The sequence below is a fragment of the Trifolium pratense genome, linkage group LG2, assembly GCF_020283565.1.
Source record: "Trifolium pratense cultivar HEN17-A07 linkage group LG2, ARS_RC_1.1, whole genome shotgun sequence".
Lineage (NCBI taxonomy): Eukaryota > Viridiplantae > Streptophyta > Magnoliopsida > Fabales > Fabaceae > Trifolium > Trifolium pratense.
The window spans coordinates 8,614,705-8,620,178 of NC_060060.1; the positions used below are offsets into that span (position 1 = coordinate 8,614,705).

The following is a 5,474-nucleotide window of genomic DNA, read 5'->3' on the forward strand; positions in this document are numbered from 1 at the left end:
ATTTTTAAGCATATCATAATTTTATTGTATCTATGTTATATTCTTTCTATATTTTTTTACATATATTTTTTAGTGATAGAAAACTTGGAATGTGGTTAAACATACTAAGAATAAATTTGTTAGGAATCAATTTTTTTATATTGAGAAGTAGATTAGTAGTAGATTTTTTTTTCTATTTTCAGGCATGTTATTTTTTTATTACTATCTTATATTCTTTCTATATATTTTTTATTTTATTTTTAAGCATGAAATATTTTTTAATTTATTTTATATTCTTTATACATTTATATATATATATATATATATATATATTAGTAGTAGTGCCTTACCAACAAAAAAATATTAGTAGTAGTAGATAGATATTTATTTGTATTCAAATATTACAGCAGATCCAACGAAATAGATAATTAGCGAGTGCAACATTTAACAGTAAAGTCTCATAGCCTAGTGGTTTCGCAATTCCTAATTTCGTTCAGGTTGAGGATTCGAAACTTATCTACGGCGTTGGCTTTTGTTTTTTTTTCTTCTGTATTTTCAAATCTGTTATAAAAAATATATAATTCACAAAAAGAAGAAGCAAATGAGACTCAAACTCAAGACACCTTGATGAGGGAAAAAGACAACAACCGCTACGCCGTGATGACAAGTTTTGCATTTTAGTGCATTATATACACTACTAGAAATCAGCTTTTTAGAGTCGGAAATTAGCGTCGGCCCCCGACACCGACGCTAATAGCGTCGGTTTAGCGTCAGCTAAGCCCACTCTAGTGCTTTTATTTTATTTTTTAATAATTTTTACATTTTCCTAATTGAAAAACCATTCTTTCTTAATGAATGACCCAAATAGCTTCGGCCCATCCGATGCTATGTTTTTAAAACAAATAAAAATAACATATCTAATTCAACCCTAATTCCTCTTTGACCAAACATTAACTCCATTCCCTCACATATTCACATCGATCTGTCTTGTGTTCACTCTCACAACCATATCACAAAATATCGCCGCCAGTAGGTTTCCAGAAGCCGGCGAACCAACACACGCACCACCGCGTCCACGAGAATCTCTATCCCACCATCTTCGTTGTAGTACACCTCAACACCCCATCTGCTTCGCTCCATTTCCGACCTTGCCTAGACGCCATCATCAACCACATCAATCTAGCTATCAATTCGGCTTCTCCTTCTGATTTCGATTCAAACATCCTTCGTCTTACCCATTTATTAGTTAGTAAACTCTATTCCTAGGGTTTCAGTGATTTTTTCTTTAATGAAACCATTCATTTCTCCTTCTGATTCCGATTCAAACATCCTTCATCTTACCCATTTATCGGTTAGTAAACTCTATTGCTAGGGTTTCAGTGATTTGGTTTTTTATGTTGGTGTATTAGTAGTTTATCTTGTTTAAGCTAATGAGATGATTGTGTTGTTGTCATTCTAGAACTGTTTTGCAGATTTGTTGTTTGTTAACTTGTAAATTTCAATAATTACCCTGTTGGGATTGACTTAGATACTTGATTTCTTATCTCACTAATAGTTGTGTGGGCTTTTGTTGGTATAAAATATAAATATATGATTAACATTTTATGACTTGAGTTACATGTTGAGTGTGGAATTAACAACTTATTACTTAATTTAATTGTTGAACTGTTAATGTTTTAATTGTTTATGGTTTCAATTTAATTCATTCGTAACTGGCAATTTGATCTGCAAGAAAATAGAGATTTAATTTGAGTTTTGAATATTGAAAATTTGAGTAAATTTGAGAAATGAGTGAAATTTTGTAGCTTTAGAAGTGGGCTTGGTTTGGTTATTGCTGTCCTTTTTGTATTTGAGCTTCACAATGTGAAATGAATCATCTGCCTACTTCTGCTTGTAGGCCTCACAGTGCTAATTGTTTGATTAATGAATCAAATGAAGTTGATCATTAGGCTTATCTAAGCATTTATGGTACCTTTGGATTTTCTGCATAATTATGCAGAGAACTATGTCATGTTTGATTTGTTTCTTAAATTATTATTATTATTATTATTTAGTTCTTCTATTTTTTGTGATAACAGATGACCATCTATTTTTCCTCCTCTTGTGCCAAGGAGAGATGATGATAGGAAGATCATTATACGACTTTATAGTAAAGGGTAAGTTACATATATGAAACAATCTTAATTAACCCCTCATTTGACTGATTAGATAATTGTCACTGCATGATGCATTGTTATCTCAAGATTGATCCGTAACTCTATGATTTTATCAATACTTTGCAGGCTCATTCCTCCCATTGAAGTTGCGAAGGCCATTAATTATGCAATACGAAATCAGTGACTAGTTCTTGAAATTCTTCGATCAAAATAAGACCACCGAGCTTCGTCAAGAGGCAGAGCGGTCTACACCTCAGGCCGCAAGGATCATATTGAAGTGGCACTTGAACTTGTAAGTATTAAATTCACATGTAAACAACTTCATTATAATTAAATAATTTCATGTACCTCTGATTAAAAAATTATGTAGGATGTGAAAAGTATATGTCCTGCCAATTTTAATTGTAGCATCTCCTTGGCTCTTTAGGTAGAAAGTAAAAAGTAGTATAATGATATTCCAAAACAAATATAGATTCATTTTGAGACGAGGAAGAATTAAAATCTATCTAAATACAATTAAAGGACACTTGTAATTACTTGAATATGCAGCAACAACAATAGTGTTGAGGTTTATTATAATCCTAGTGCATATTACTCCCACTTTTTTTTGGCTTTGATTAATGTGTATTCATAGTGCAATTATAATTTCCTTTTCTAGCATTAGTTCAAAGCTTACGCAGCTTCAGTTAGGAGAATGCACTGACACAACCACCACCGTTAAGAGCAACATTGAGACATTTACTCAAGGTTTATAGCTTACATAGCAGTTTTACTTGTTTGTTTCTTTGTAACTGTTTTAACTCCACGATTATACATGGACTGCCAAATTTTGTTGGTTCATGCATTTACATTCAATGAAATCTCCTTTATCACTTGCATATGTTCCACCAGTTTGACACTGATGTCACCACCTTATTGTTGGACTTTAGGTATTCTGGACATGGGACAAGATTACATGACTTGACATGGTGTGGTGTAAGCAAATACTCAACATTACTTGATTATATCATTCTTTTTGGTGAGAAAAAGATAGTATGAAAGAATCAAGAACAATCTAAGTGAGGCTAATGTGCTATTAGCATGATTGGACATGTGGAATCAAAGCAAGATTAAGGTATATTCTAAAATTACATATATACTATAATTGAAATATAACTTTCATAAATTTTGATCCCTTTACAGGATTTTGGATCTCACAAGATACATATTGTTTACTTCTCTAGTATTGAATATTCTTAATTTAAGTATATTCTTTTTATTTTGAAATGTTTTGATTGACTAAAATAAAAGTAAAGAACTCTAGCAACATGTCAGAACTAAAATGTATGTCATTGTTGTTTTGCACTTGCAGAGTGTATTCTAAGTTGTTCAAACTTTGTCATCCACTTCCATATGTGGCATTATACACACAAAGCTCATTGTGGGAGAGTTTTTTGCATACTCATTGCTATATTTTTCATGCAGCAAGCTATCCAAGTAAGACAATGATAATGTTTAACTATCTTAAATGTGTTGATATGTTAGACTATCTTAAACTTTCTTTGATAATGTGTTGATAGCTTGCCATAGTTGCTGATAATGCATGTGTTGATAGCTTGTCTCAATATTATTCATTTTGGTTTTGTTAGTTATCTCTGTTTTAAGCACATATATATTTTCCAGTAATGAATAGAGTCGTTCATGGGTTCATGAGCTATTGAAGCCATCTGGGGTATGCTTAGTTAGATACTTGTTTGCTTCTAAACTATTATGGTAGACTAGATGCCTCTATGTGGACGATCTTAAAGAAATATCATTCACTTCTTGTTATCAGCTGATTTATTTGACTGCGTATAATTAGGAAAGTGATCAAGTATACAAGGAGCTAGGATTTGGGAACAGAATCACACTCATATAGTTTATGTGGTTTTTTCTCTAACTCTTCTCATGTGTATTAGTTTCTGGTTTTCTGGTTTTTTAGGTGAAGGCTTAAGGCTTTTTTCCTTTTAAGGGAGGCCTTAGTGTATCCATCTGTTTGGTGTTGCTGCTACTGGTGCTAATTTAATTTTCGCTTTGACACTTTATTGGTGTTTGTTGTAGCTAGCCGGGTGTTTTTAAGTTCTTTCTTCTAGTGGTCAAGGCTTGAAGATCTTGTTCACAAATGTTTCTTGTTTCTCAATTATTTCATTATAGTTGCTATCTTTGATATGTCATGCATGGGATGATATCCTGTAATCTTAACAAATTATCTAGTTGCATGATGGGAATGCGGTACTGGATGCAATTGGGTTATTAATGCCATTTTATTTTATAACACAATATTAATTTATTTTGAATTATCTTGTATTTGTAATATAACTTTTTGTGGCAAATTTGTTGCTTTGTAATTTTCTTAGTATCAGGTGCAACACTATGTAACAAAACAGGTTGGTAAATGATTTTTTTCATTTTTTTTATTTTTTTTTTCAATTTAGCGTCGGATAGCCCGACTCTAGTGCAAATGTTGACTTTACAAACATTGACTTTAGAGTCGGATGGGCCGAAGCCATATGATTTGGTTGACTTTTTTGAGATTCACATATAAAGCGTCGGCCAAGAGTAGAGTCGGATTTAGAATCGGCTCAACCGACTCTAAAATAGAGTCGGATGGCTTAGAACCGACGCTACAGTTTAGCTTCAAGCCTTTTAGAGTCAACCCCGACGCTAATCCGACTCTAAATGCATGTTAGCGTCAGTTTTTGACCCTTTAGCGTCGGTTTCTGGCCGACTCTAAATCCTGCTTTTCTAGTAGTGATAATATATTTATAAACAAAGTTCCGATAAAAATACAATAAAACAAGTTGCTCTTCTTCAACCTTTAGCCCCGGGTCACATCGACTCGGTTCTGGACCCGCGATTTACTGCAAAATATCCGACGGTTTCAGGTCATTTAAACGTCAAAATTAACAATTAATTACCCAGAAACATCACAAAAACGATTTGTAATACTTTTATAATTTAAATTTTGATTCAAATTGTCTAAAACAAAACACCAAAACTTAAAGTTTTTAAAAACTTGAAAACAAATCTTGCCACCGCCGCATATGCTACCACTATTACTACTCGATTCAGATGAATCAAATCCATTAATATTGCTCAATTTGTTTCAAATCATATGAGTTTAATAAAATTTTCCTGAAACAATGAATCTTGAGATTGAAATCTTATGGGCTTAAGATTTTCTGGTATTATACGTTAAAGTTGAATAGAGATGAATGATATACAACATCATTGTTGTTGACAACAAAGTTGAATAGATTATAATAATTATATAATTGATCTAACCTGATGATCAGAAAGGTTGAGGCCGGTCCGTTGAGC

The 5,474-nt window shown here is 32.5% G+C and overlaps 1 long non-coding RNA gene across 4 annotated transcripts; it reads left to right on the plus strand.

Moving 5' to 3' along the window:
• The first annotated feature begins 902 nt into the window (after positions 1–902).
• Positions 903–4,563, plus strand: LOC123905757. 4 transcript variants are annotated; one of them, XR_006808493.1, is made up of 7 exons: positions 903–1,330; positions 2,058–2,135; positions 2,262–2,427; positions 3,065–3,249; positions 3,487–3,611; positions 3,976–4,040; positions 4,215–4,546. It is a non-coding gene; the product is annotated as an uncharacterized LOC123905757 (long non-coding RNA). The 4 variants fall into 4 exon arrangements; XR_006808492.1 differs by lacking the exon at positions 3,976–4,040 and having other exon boundaries at positions 904–1,330; positions 4,096–4,563; XR_006808491.1 differs by having other exon boundaries at positions 904–1,330; positions 3,976–4,547.
• Positions 4,564–5,474: the final 911 nt, after the last annotated feature.